Source organism: Myxine glutinosa, unplaced genomic scaffold (genome assembly GCF_964187855.1).
Source record: "Myxine glutinosa unplaced genomic scaffold, kmMyxGlut1.1 SCAFFOLD_1034, whole genome shotgun sequence".
In the NCBI taxonomy this organism is placed as follows: domain Eukaryota; kingdom Metazoa; phylum Chordata; class Myxini; order Myxiniformes; family Myxinidae; genus Myxine; species Myxine glutinosa.
The window spans coordinates 60553-75013 of NW_027617129.1; positions in this window are offsets into that span (position 1 = coordinate 60553).

The following is a 14461-nucleotide window of genomic DNA, read 5'->3' on the forward strand; positions in this document are numbered from 1 at the left end:
GGTAGCGGTCGGGGTGGTGGCATCATTGAGGTGGCGGTAGTCTCCGCACGGCCGCCATCCCCCGCCAGGCTTCGGCACGATGTGTAGAGGTGATGCCCAAGCACTCTTGGAGCGTCACACGATGCCCAGCCGCTCCTGCGTAGCGAACTCCGCTCTCGCCACCGCGAGCTTCGTCGGTTCGAGGCGGCATGCCCGGGCGTAGACCGGTGGCCTGACGGTGGGTATGTGATGTTCCACACCATGCTTTATGGCCACCGCCAAGAAGGTGGGCCGCGTGAGGGCCGGGAAGCTGGCGAGGAGGCGGGTGAACTCGTCCGCTGCCGGAAGTGTCCAGACCAACCTCGCCGGTACCGAACCGCTCAGCAAGCCGCTTGGCGAGCCGCTCGGTGAGCCGCTCAGTGAGCCGCTCAACGAGCTGCTCAGTGCGCAAGCAAGCGAGCTGAACGTTTTAGCCTGGACGAGCTGTCTGTGCTTTACGTCCACCAACAACCCGTTTGCACATAGGAAGTCCGCACCGAGCAATGCCATGGGCACACTGGCGGCTACGAACGTCCATTGAAAGCGTTGCCCTCTGAACTGCAGGGAGAGGCAGTGCTTCCTGAATGTGCGGATGGGTGTTCCGTTGGCTGCAAGCAACGCGGGGCCCCGGCCTGCGGTTCGCTTGTCGGACGTAGAGGCAGGGATAACGCTCACCTGTGCACCTGTGTCGCATAGGAAGCGGCGCCCAGACAAGGTGTCCGTTATAAAAAGAAGGCTGCCGAAAAGGCCGACGCTCAAAGCCGCTAGCGAGCATCGGCCCGGGTGTTTCCCGACTTGCCAAACGAGCACGGCGGGCAACACTTCTTTGCCTTGTGGCCGAACCTGGCGTGGAAATGGCACCAGGCTTGTGGCGGGTGAGGTGGAGGCTGCGGCTTTCGTGGTGGTGGTGGGCGGAGCATGGCGGCAGCCACGAGGTGTGCATCGGCATCAGCCTCGGGATCCACGAGGTGTGCAGCAGCATCAGCCCTGGGATCCGCGACGGCCGTACCGAAACTCGCCCGCATGTCACACGCCGCAAAAAACTTGTCGGCCTTGACGGCCAGCGCGCGGGGTTCCTTTATTTTGGAACTGGCCAATGCGAGGCGTACCTGTGCCGGTAGCTGGCGTCGAAAGAGCGCCCGGAATAAAAAATCCGGTGCTTTGTCACCCAACAGCGACAGCGTGTAGTCCATCCGGACCGATGGTCGCGTGTCGCCGAGTTCGGGAAGGTCCAGGAGGCGGTCGGCCCATTCGTCCTCTGTGAAGCCGAACGTTGCGATGAGGCAACGCTTGAGCACCTCGCACCTGTGGTCGGCCGGTGGGTTCCACAGGACGGACATGACTCGGGTGGCTGTGCCGGGCCCGAGGGTGGCGATGATGTGGTAATAGCGCGTCTCATCCGCCGTTATGCCTCGAAGCATGAACTCTGCCTCGGCCTGGACGAACCATACCTCGGCCTGAGCTTCCCAAAGCTCAGGGAGCTTTACCGCTACCACGTTGTTGTGGGCCATGGCACGTTCTGTGGTCAGCGATGGCTGAACCAGTCGGAGGTCACCAATGTAGCGTGGTGCTACGCACGCAACTTGTTTGCCAATGAAGGTAAGCCACAACGCGTAAGGTCAAAAGAGTCTTTATTCATAAGCTCAAACTGCAGCACTGAAGTGCTCGGGGCTGTGTGCCCCGTGTATATCCCGAGGCCACGCCTACCCCTCGGGCGTGGCCGACACCCTCTTGGTGCTGCGGAATGATGTCATTGTGCCAGCGAGCCATCGTGTCCACCACAGCACCATCTGACTCGGCCTTTGACCAAACAACATCTGATAATCAGGTATAACGATGTTTTCAATGGGACAATAGAGTCAGTTCCAGGAGAAGTACATTAAGTACATTTTGACCTGGATGCCAGTATCCGTCCAGTACAGTGCGCACCATCAATGTACCTGTAGCCATGAAGTCCGCCGTGAAGACACAGCTGGACAGACATGAGGCAGATGGTCACATTGTCCCTGTGTCCGAACCCACAGACTGGATAAGTCACCTGTTCATCGTGAAAAAGCCTGAGAAGATGAGAATTTGCAGAGATCCAAAGTTTTTGAACCAATCACAGCCAAGATCTCAGAACATCAGGCCAACACTCGAAAATGTCTTGGCCAAACTAACAAAGGCTCGAGTATTCACATTTGTAGATGCCCGGACACCTTTTTGCAATGTAAGCGAGATGAGGAGAGCAGTTACATGACAACATTCTTGATCAACTGGGGCAGGTAAAGGTGGCTCAAACTGCCTTTTGGAGTCTCTGTAGCACCAGAGGTGTACCAACTCAAGGTGTACCAACGCAAGCAGCATGAGCTATTGGTGGACTTGGTGGAGTAGAGCCTGTTGTAGATGACATCCCCATTGTTGGCTGTGGAGACACAGATGTTGAGGCAAACAGCGACCATGACTCAAAGTTACTGGTGTTGATGGACCGCTGCAGGTAGGTTAAACTAAGTCTTGCCCTGAAGAAGCTGCAGTACAAAGTGACAAAGGTCCGTTTCCATGGACACATACTGTCTTCAAATGGCCTGGAAGCTGGTCCTGAAAAGGTGAGGGACATCCTGGAAATGTCAAACCCAACAGATGTGAAGTACCGAAACACGATGCTGCCATGCAGGAAATAAAGCGCTTGGTTACCTCTGTACCTGTATCAAGGTACTATGACATCTCAAATCCAGTCACCATACAAGGTGGCTCGAGCCTAAATGGACTTGGGGCCTGTCTCATGCAAGAGGGACAGCCAGATGCATTTGCATCAAGGGCACCAACACTGATGGAACAAAACTATACACAAGTCGAAAAAGAATGTCTGATCATTGTGTTTACCTGTCACCGCTTCCACAACTACCTGTATGTCCAGGAAGTCATCACCGCAGAGGCTGATCACAAGCCGCTCATTGCCATTTTCAGCAATCCCATCGTAAACGCACCTAAGCTCCGGGACATGCTGCTCACATTCCAGAACTACAGCCTCAGGGTTGTGTAAAAGCTCGGGCCTATAATGTACATCAGCGACACGCTCAGCAGGGCAACAGCAGCGTTTACCCAGATGTAAACTGCCGTCCTGGTGTTTCGCAAGCAGGTAATTCATCAATGTGTTCAACTTCGTCCCTCGGATGGACGTAAAGCCGGCCGTCCTGTGTGCTAGCATTCGTCGGTGAACGTTAAAGATTCCATGGTGTCCTTCACGAAGAGCAGGTAACCCACCTGGTGTGTCATGGGTAGATCTCGCCCTGAGGGCACCACCTGTTTGTTCACGGTTTTGGCTCCCGCCAGGTAACAGGTAAGTATTATTTGTTCATCACAGGACATGATGCGACACATTCTCAGGATTCCGTCCTCACGTGATGACGTGACCATTAACTTTGTGACGTCAACATGCCCATTGTTGAATCGTGATTTTATCGCTCGATTGTTCCGTCATCACAAGAATCTCTTTAAAGTGATTCGTTTGCACAGGTGACATCAATCTACCACCAGGTGTACGTCCTGACGTGTATAGAGAAATCTCCTCCGGTAAGTTTGTTGTGAAACGGACAGTTTTGTTTAATTTATGATTTGTGCAGAAACAAGAGCGACCAAGGTGATTGTAGATCTCAGTTATACGAAGCTGAGAGAAAGAAAGTCTTTGGAAACTGTTGTTCAGAAGAGTCACGTGACTTGGAATTCCTTCCATGAACTGCTGATGGAGGATGAAAAACCCTCTTGGTTCTTGTATAAAACAGAGGAAGAAGAGGCTGAAAATAAATGTTTGTTTTTTTCAAACACATCTGCTGCAGGTGGTTGTAGTTCTGCGACAGAACGCAGACCATCGCTGGGTTCATCCCATCAATCATCATCGCCCTTCGTGCAGCTATAGAGGATCATTCAGATTCCATAGGGAAAACGTTATTGATAGACCTGACCAAGGATATCGCGGTTCCTGTTTTAGTTTTATTCACGGTTCCTGAAGACGAATCCAGGTGATTATCCCAATGTGACTCGGCTTGTGGCTGTCGATATCACCGTTCCAGTCACCTCTGTTGATGGTGAACGTGGTGTTCTGAAGTACAATACAATAAAGACAGACAAAAGGAATCCCTTGAGAGTTGAGAATGTTGATTGGTTGATAACTTTGAACTCCGCAACCTTTCACTTCCAAGACTTTGACTCTGAGACGGCCTTCCTCGAATGGTGCTCCATGAAAGAAAGTCTGGCGTTTGACTTCAGGATATTAAGAAGTACGAGACTTCTGAAGCTCTCTCAGTGACGGTGCAGGACCTGGAGGATCCGGACGTGGATGTCTGACAAGAACACCCTCTCGATCTGATCAAGGACTATGAATGAAAAAGGGGTTCATCCTGTCAGTTTGGAGTTATTGACATTTTGTAATTTCCTTGCATGTGCTGAATTCCACTTCATGTGTTGGTGGTGGAATTTAAAACTGAACACGACATTCATTTTGAAACGTGACATTACAGGTCGTATTATGATTACCTGTTTTATTGTTCATCGTGTTCCTTTATTTCTATACGGTTATGTTATATTTTGTTTGACTGTGACGCTCAAACGAATCTGTAGCCTGATTACTTTTACATAAAATAACTCAACACTAAATCTGTGATTAGTTGATGTTATTGAGATTACAAACAACATAAAATAGAGACTTCCAATGTGGTCGAGTTTACCATGAAATAAATGTTATTTTCTCCACTGTCTTTTATGTCTTTTCTTTTTTAATGACACAAATATATTTCATCAAAACTGCATACATTTATTATTTTATTTTATGCCAATATGCAAAAATGAGTTTCGTTAAAAGTGTCTCAATTTGATTAAAAGGGGGTTTGCAAAGAGGTGGTGGGTTCTACGGACGGGATCCCATCTGCTCTCGGCATCCACGGAGTGGTCCCACATGGACGGGATCCCCATTTTCTCTGGGGTTTTCAGAGATCCTGGGGCATCCACGGAGAGCTCCCACGTGGACGGGATCCCGTCTAGTCCGGGGTCCTCAGAGATCCCCGGGCATCCACAGAGATCTCCCACGTGGATGGATCCCATCTAGTCCAGGGTCATCAGAGATCCCCGGGCATCCACATAGAGGTCCCATGTGGATGGGATCCCCATTTCCTCTGGGGTCCTCAGAGATCCTGGAGCATCCACAGAGAGCTCCCACGTGGACGGGATCCTGTCCAGTCCGGGGTCCTCAGAGATCCCCGGGCATCCACAGTTTATAATTAAAATATCAATCTCCCACGTGGATGGATCCCATCTATTCAAGGGTCATCAGAGATCCCCAGTTATCCCCATAGAGGTCCCACGTGGACGGGGTCCCATCTATTCCAGGGTACTCATAGATCCTGGAACTTTTCTAGTTTTAGCCAAATCTTTTTTACCTCACACGTTTAAAGCAAAAAGCGGGATTATTCAATCAGTTCACTTTGTCTGTCTGTCAACAAACGTCATTTTATGATCAAGGAACAACTTAATTTCAATTGAATGTTTGATGTTCAACATGAATCGGCAGTTGAGCAGAACCTTGGCTTTGAATTTGTCCTGATCGCGCAATCGCAGAGAGGAGAGAGGTTTTTTTTACTGTCTAGCAGTCAAGGAAAACTTTAAATCATTCCAAACAAGAAACTTACTGTTTTCAAGGATGCCATGAAGGACACAAACAACAGGCACACAAAAAAACGAATGTAAACTGTTAAATATGGTGGGGTAAATTGTAAAAAACGTTGCATCAACAGCGGTAAAATTCTACATCTTTAAAATCTTTATTTTATTTCAATTGAATTATATATGTGAACACAAAGAACACAAATAGCTGCTGAAAGTACAGTTCAGGTATGGCAGCACTTTGAGGTGGGCCTAAACATGGAGAATGAGTTAGGCCAGTCTATACAAATTAAAGATTTTTCGCCTGCACCACTGAAAGTAGCAGACTCGACCATTCTGCTATAGGGAGTACGATCCTCTGTAAATTAAAATATCAATCTGCTTTTTTACTGCACAAACACACCAATGACAAGAAGTACGTTTTTGTTTCAAATGTGTAAGCAACTCCAAAAAAAAATTGGCATGAAGATGTGAAAAAAAAACTTTTTAAATGCCCCTACCCCACAATTTAATTCTTACAGCTGCATGAAGAAGTAAATGTATTGTCCTGTGGCTGGCTCTCAGGTCACACCGAGAGTACGCCATGGATGGAAACGAGCGTTAATGAGGCGGTCACTTCAATCAATGGCGGATGATACGCGAGCAGGAAGAAGAAGAATACCGACTCACCTGTACGGGCCCCACGCAGGTGTCTTTCACCCTGCAAACAGTAACTCAAACCGAGGCAGATTTTATGTACAAAAATAACACGGCTTTATTGCCAGACCCCGAGAACACGAACGCGACGATAAAGCTAAATCCCCTCGTGAGCACTCCTACTCACAGACTTGCACACGGACGAGGGAAGATATAAGGTAACAGAAACCGTGATGTTCTGTGGTGTGGCTTAGCTCTGTCTGGCAGTGTCAGGGATTGTCTGGCTTGAGCGCCGTTGTCCGACGCGGCTCCGGTTGGTGGGAAGAAAGGCCTCGATGCGCTCCCGTTCACCAGGCCTCGACAAGGCCTCTCGCGCCAAGCGAGCGAGTGGGCGTGCAACTTGCTTCCTCAGCCATGCAATGTCCCCCCAATTTGGCATGAAGCTGCGATGAACCCAACGTTCGGGTCAGAAAGGGGAGAAGGTCAAGGCGAAGGAAGGCGTGACGGCAAGAGGTCGGGACAGAAGAATTGTGAGGGCAAGAACGAGCGAGGTCCAGGCACCAACGTCTATCTCAACGAGCAGGGACGAGAGAGAGTCGGTCGGTCTCTTCCGCTTTTTGTCAATCCTTCTTGATGTCATCTCTCGCTCTCTCTGCCAATCCCTCTTGGCCAACATTACAGGCTCAACCCTCCACCAATGGCCGCGTCACTTCTCTCTCATGCCATTCGTTCAATGGCTAATCAGTCTGTTCAATGGTTCAATTGTTCAATGTTCAATGGCCCTTGCTCTTGCTTCACCACTCAGTGAGCTGCTTCTTGCTTTTGCCCTGACCAATTTCTGCCCTTCAGGGCATGTCCATTGCCTGCCTGCTCGATGTGTGTTGCCATGCCAGTTGGTGATTTGGCTGGCTGTGGCTGCATCAGCCGTGCCCCGAACTGGCTTTCGGTGAGTTTTATAATAAGGGGGGAATTAATTAATGTGTGCGCGAATGGGGATGGATTCCTAGCTAGCGTCTAAGTGCGTTGTCATACTGGACACATGGATGCTCACAGGTTTGACATACTGGTGAATTAGCATAAAACCTATTATATCTAACACAAAGCCATCCTCGCATGATCACAAGTATACAATTAATCCAAAAAACCACCTAAACAGAACTTATTACAGGTGAGGTTCCTTATCACAACAATTGAAGCACCTACCTATGTAGATCTACCTGGATCTATATATCCCCCGACCCCAAAATTCATAAAAGCATTTTATTTACCAGATAAGAGCGCCCCTTTAAATGAACCTTTTGAGAGTATTTATTGGTTCTTTTTCTAGAGCATTCCTTGGTTTCTCCTAAGAACACAAGGGTAGACCAGCATGCACAAGAGATTTTTATGCCTCTGTTGACGAAGTTGCCATCCGCATTATGTTTTTAGGTTGTCCATCCGTCCGTCCGCATTATGTTTTCAGGTTGTCCGTCCGGCTGTCAGTTCTTTGTCAAACTTTGTGCAGGTATGTATAATGAGGTAAAGATGAAATGATTAGATTTTGGGGTCACGAGATCAAAGGCTAAAGGTCAGAAGTCATGTTAGGTAAAAATCCTGTTGTCGCGATAACTTCTGAACCAGTGATGGGATTCTGACCAAATTTGGCACACTTATGTAGAACGATGTAAAGCTGAAGTGTTTAGATTTTGTTGTCAAGAGGTCAAAGTCTGTAATACGTCTATAACTTGAGAAAGGCAGAAGTGATCTAATTCAAACTTGGTGCAGGTATGTAAAAGGATGTAAAGATAAATTGATTAAATTTTGAGGGCAAGAGGTCAAAGGTCAAAGTCTGTAATAGGGCTATAACATGAGCACGGCTAAAGGAATCTAATTGAAACTTATTACAGATATGTATAATGATGAAAAGATAAACGGATTCGATTTTGGGGTCCTGAGGTCAAAGGTCAGATTTCATGTCAGGTAAAAATGTGATAACTTGTGAACAGCTGAAGGGATTTAAATTAAAACTTGCTACAGGTACGTATAATGATGTAAACATGAACTGATTACATTTTGGGGTGAAGAGGTAAAATTTCAGAGGTCATGTCAGGTAAAAATGTGATAACTTGAGAACAGCTGAATGGATTTAAAGCAAACTTGGTCCAAGTATTCTAATTATGTAATAATGTGGGCAGAGGCATATCGGTCGACATTGTGACGTCGAAGAGTGTCGTTCTAGTTTTGAATGTCCTGCTTTTGTATAGTTTGCCACATAGCACATGCCCTATAAAGTGTCCTTTTTGTGCCCCTGGCATTTTTCCCAATTAAATTAATAGATCGCTAGATCTCAACTTTTTAGCATTCGAAACGTCGCCGAATTATTTTTTGATAAGTTTCACCAACTTAATAGGATTATTAGGACACAACGGTTAGGGCCCATCGGAGGCCGATACTATCGCCAATAATTTGTCTTGGGGATCTTCAAGGGAACGGGGAGCCCTGCGCTTGTCTCCTGAGGGGGGATCGATGAATACATGTACTCGGAATAGGACGAGCTGATTAGTAATGAACACACCCTAGAACTTTCATTGCTGTGTTCATTAGCAGCTTTTTAGTTCTTGCCAAATCGAAGATTTTTCAACTATTTTGGTTGATGTTGTGCGTTATTGTGAAAGAAATGAAGAAATGTTTTAATTTTGTTGAAGATCTGGATTCGGATCTGGATCTGAGCATTTTAAAGAGATTCTTCACCATTGAGAGATCGGACAAAAACCGATATATTGCACGAGATGTGAAAAACTTGTGGACGGATTATAACAAAACTTGGTTCATGAGTTGCAGCAGAGACAAGAACAAGCGATTCGGTTTTGGTTCAAGTGGGATCCAGATCGGAGCTATTCGTGTCCGATCTAACAAAACAGAAACTGTTCACCTGGTGCAGGTGTGCTCTCTTCCGAGTGCTGTTCTCGTTGGGCTACGTTTCGCTTTTCATCACCTTTTGGGAAGTTTGGTTGCATCATCATCGCTCGGGAAGTTTGGTTGCATCAGCATCCTCGGTAGTTTGGTTGCATCATCATCGCTTGGGAAATTTGGTTGCATCAGCATCCTCGGGTAGTTTGGTTGCATCAGCATCCTCGGATAGTTTGGTTGCATCAGCATCCTCGGGTAGTTTGGTTGCATCATCATCGCTCGGGTAGTTTGGTTCCATCATCATCGCTCGGGTAGTTTGGTTGCATCATCATCCTCAGGACAGGAGTTCTAATTTTAAAAACCGCAACGTTGCGCCAAACTCACGGGTTATTCCATTTACTAATGAACCTTCCTTTGTTATTGTACAACATATTGAAATGTGCATTTGATAAACAATATCGATATGTATTAACAATAGCAATTATAGAATTTTAATGTGATTATTGTTGCATTTGTATACATTCAATGAGTTATTCATTATGAACAGTGGTGTGGCTTTTGTTTAAATTCTACAAATACTGTTTATTCTACGTACCAGGAGAGAGTAGATCGACTCCTGACGAACTCTTCCTATATAAACGTGCGGCTCCGAAGTAACATGGCAGCGTGTGCAAAGCGACTGAGAAACAGGTGTAGTGGCCGCTTCCGTGTTACAGATTCGGCGCGCACTCTTCACACATGAACGTGCGAGTGAAAAAGACGTGTGGTGGCCGCTTCCGTTTTGCAGAATTCAATCTTTTTTTAAATGGGCGCCATATACTGTTTAGATTTGGATGATTTGCATGTGATTTGATTCAACGGATGTTTATATGAATTGTTAAAAATAAAATAAAAAGCCTTCAATTTCTGATATTTTGCCTTTTCAATTGGGCCTCCCAATTGAAGCCCCGCCTGGGTACCGTTGCTGGAATATTAAGTTTCCATTTACAGTGGCAGGGGATTCAGTCAGAGTGGGCAATCAAGTTCCTGTTACCTTTCACCACCACATACCTGTGTGAGTCAGGGTTTTCACTTGTGACTGGCACAAAATCAAAGACCAGGAATAAACTGAAAGCAACTTTGAATGGTACTCTGCGAGTCGGCCTCTCACCCATCCCACCTCGGATTGATCTGATTGGTTCTCAGAAGCAAACCCAAGTATCCCACTGACGTCAATAGCACTCTGTAGCGACCCATGGGTCCCCCAAAGCTCGAGACCAGCAACAGAATCTTCTGGCCCAAGCCGGTGACGTAACCGGCGGCCAAACCGTGGCGCCGAGGTTATAATCCTTTGCACCTGTCGGTCACATGACCACCAAAGCGTGCCTCGCCTGAGAGGCGGGGCTTTGGTTCTGATGTATGCTTTTTGGTTTGGATATATATATGCGTATCCGATAAACGGGCTTTCAGAGTTCCCGAGATGATTATACAATAAACATCTTCTCGGACGAGTTTGTGTCTTGTCCGTCACTTCGTCCGTCTCAAGCAGGAGCGCTGCTCCTTCACTGGTGACCCCGAGTTTACGACACGCGATGGACATGGCAGTGTCCCTCAAACTGCCCACTTTCTGGGAAGCACATGCCGCCGTCTGGTTCGCTCAGGCGGACTCCCAGTTCGCCCTGCATGGCATTACGGAGGACACCACGAAATACCATTACGTGGTCGCTGCGCTCTGCTCCGTGACCGCCGCCCGCTGCCTGAGCCTCCTCCAGAGCCCGCCCACTGACGGCAAGTACGACGCCATCAAGGCACTTCTTCTGGGTGCTTTCGCCCTCTCCCCGGCTGAAAGTGCACGACGCCTGCTCGACCTTCCTGAGCTCGGCGATACGCGCACGTCCGAATGTATGGACTACATGCTCGCGTTGCTCGGCGAGCATCCCTCAGATTTCCTTTTCCAAGAGCTTTTTCTCCGCCAGCTCCCGGCCCAGGTCCGGGTCGCCCTGGCAAGCACGACCATCACGAACCCCCGCGACCTCGCCAGGGAGGCCGACAAGACCGATTCGGCAAGCCAGCTCGTCGGAGCGGCGAGCCAGCTCATCGTGGTGGCTGCCGGGAGCCCGCCCGCCGCCCAGTCGGCACCCATGGCGCAGTTTCCGCCCACCCGCCCAACGCCCGTGACACAGCTTCCTTCCCGGAGGCCGCTGGGCCAGCGCAACTGGCAGCGGCGATGCCGCGTCACCCGGTCCCGGACCGGAGCCCCCGCCAGACCCGGCCTGGTGTTATTTCCACGCCAGGTTCGGGCGGCAGGCCCGATCATGTAGACCCCCGTGCACGTTCGGCAAGTCGGGAAACGGTCGGGCCGGTGCTCACTACCAGCCATGAGCGCCGGCCGTTCCAGAAACCTGCTATTCATCGTGGACCAAGCGTCGGGGCAGCGTTTTCTCTGCGACACCGGTGCTCAGCTGGGCGTCATTCCCGCTTCGGCGGAGGACAGGCGGGCCACCATTTGCGGCCCCTCCTCAATCGCGGCCAACGGCTCCGCCATCCGCACCTTCGGCCCATGCACCATCGCCCTCTGCTTCGGCAGCCAGCTCTTTCGCTGGGAGTTTGTGACGGCGGACGTCCCCATGGCTTTGCTCGGGGCCGATTTCCTTTGTGCCCATGGGCTGCTGGTCGACGTTAAACGTCGGCGTCTCGTCAATGCCGAAACTTTCAGCTCGCTGGTGTGCGCATTGAGCCGTTCCGCGCCCACCGACCTTTCCTGCGTCCTCCCGTTGGCAGACGACTTCGCGCGTCTCCTCGTGGAGTTCCCGGCCCTCACGTGACCGACGTTTTCGGCCGTCGCGGTGCGTCACGGCATCGAGCATCACATTCCCACTATGGGCCCGCCGGTGTACGCACGAGCTCGCCGTCTTGACCCAGCCAAACTCGCCGTCGCCAAGGCCGAGTTCGCCGCGCTGGAGCGCCTCGGCATCGTGCGGCGCTCCGACAGCGCCTGGGCCTCGCCGCTGCACATCGTCCCGAAGCCGGGGGGCGGATGGCGGCCATGCGGCGATTACTCTGCCGCCTCAACGACGCCTCTACCCCTGACAGGTACCCCGTCCCACACATCCAGGATTTTTCTGCCCGGTTGGCGGGGCGGACCATTTTTTCAAAAGTGGACCTGATTCGGGGGTACCACCAGGTGCCCGTCCGCCCGGCCGACATCCCGAAGACGGCCGTTATTACACCTTTCGGCCTCTTCGAATTCCTCCGGATGCCTTTCGGCCTCAAAAACGCGGCACAGGCATTCCAGCGCCTGATGGACGGCGTGCTGCGTGACTTGCCGTTCCTCTTTACCTACCTGGACGACATCCTCGGCGCCAGCACGTCCAGAGCCGAGCACCTCCTCCACCTCCGGACGCTGTTCGGCTGCCTCAGCGAGCACACCTTGATCGTCAACCCGGCCAAATGTCACTTTGGTGCGGCGACGATCGACTTTTTGGGCCACCACATCACCCGGAACGGCGCCGTACCGCTACCGGCCAAAGTCGAGGCCATTGCCGCTTTCCCGCGCCCCCGCTCCGTCAAGGCGCTGCAGGAGTTCCTCGGGATGGTGAACTTTTACCACCGCTTCGTGCCCCGAGCTGCGCAACTCATGCGGCCCTTGTACACCGCCCTCCGCGGCCAGCCGGCGAAGCACGACGTCGTCTGGTCCACGGACATGGATGCGGCTTTCACCGGCGCGAAACTGGCCCTCACCAATGCCACGCTGCTGGCCCACCCGGTACCCCATGCTCCCATCGCCCTCACCACGGACGCCTCCGACTACACCGTGGGCACGGTTCATGAGCAATGGGTAAACGGGGCCTGGCAGCCGCTCGCCTTCTTCAGCCGGCAACTCCTGCCCAACGAGTTGAAGTACAGCACTTTCGACCACGGGCTCCTCAGGCTGTACCTGGCCATCCGCCATTTTCGCCACCTCCTGGAGGGCCGCAAGTTCACGGCCTTTGTCGACCACAAGCCATTGATTTTCGCCATGGCTAAGGCCATGGAGCCGTGGTCGGCCCGCCAGCAGCGCCACCTCTCTGCCGTGTCGGAATACACCACGGACATCCGGCATGTCGCCGGAAAGGACAACACCGTGGCCGACTGCTTTTCTCAAGCCGGCATCAACGCCGTCCACCTCGGCATCGATTTCGCCCTGATGGCGATGGACCAGGCCACCGACATCACGGTGCAGGCGCTCCGGGTGGCGGACACGGGCCTCCGCTTGGCTGACGTCCCCTTCGCGGACACGGTCCTGCTTTGTGACGTCTCCCAAGGCCGACCTCGCCCCGTTGTGCCGGTCACCTGGCGGCGGCGCATTTTGGCTTGGCCCCACGTCCTCTCACACCCGGGCCGGAAGGCGTCCCAGAGGCTGGTGTCAGCACGTTTCGTCTGGCATGGGTTGCGACGTGACGTCCGTGCCTGGGCCAATGCCTGCACACCCTGCCAGTGGGCCAAGGTACACCGTCACACCCAGGCTCCGCTGGCTCCTTTCACCGTGCCCAAGCGACGTTTCAACCACGTCCACGTGGACCTGGTGGGTCCCCTGCCCCCATCGCAGGGGTTCACCCACCTGCTTACCATGGTGGACCGGACCACCAGGTGGCCGGAGGCCATGCCCCTCGCCTCCACCACCACTGCCGACGTAGCCAAAGGCGTTCATCGCCACCTGGGTCGCGCATTTCGGCGCACTGGCGGACATCTCGTCGGACCGCCCACAGTTCACGTCCGAACTGTGGGGCGCGGTCGCCCGCACATTGGGCGTTACCCTGCACCGCACCACGGCCTACCACCCCCAGGCCAACGGGTTGTGCGAGCGGTTCCACCGCTCCATGAAGGCCGCACTCATGGCCGGCCCCCAGGACGACGGCTGGGCCGACCGGCTCCCGTGGGTCCTTTTGGGCCTCCGCACGGCTCCAAAGGAGGACCTCCAGGCGTCCACCGCCGAGCTGGTGTACGGCCAGGCCCTCCGCGTCCCGGGCGAGTTCGTGGCCGACGCCACCACCCCGTGGTCTGCCGCGCGCCAGCGCATGGACTTCCAGGAGGCCGCCCAACGTTTCACCCCGGTGCCCACGTCCCGCCACGGCGACCCCCAATCCTAAGTCCCCTCAGCACTCCGCACGGCAGAGTACATCTTTGTGTGCCACGACGCACACCGGGGGCCGATCTGGCCACCATACGACGGACCCTTCCGGGTCCTACGACGGGACAACAAGTCCTTCGTCGTCAGCATCGGCGGCCGGGCGGACCGGATTTCGGTGGACCGCCTCAAGCCGGC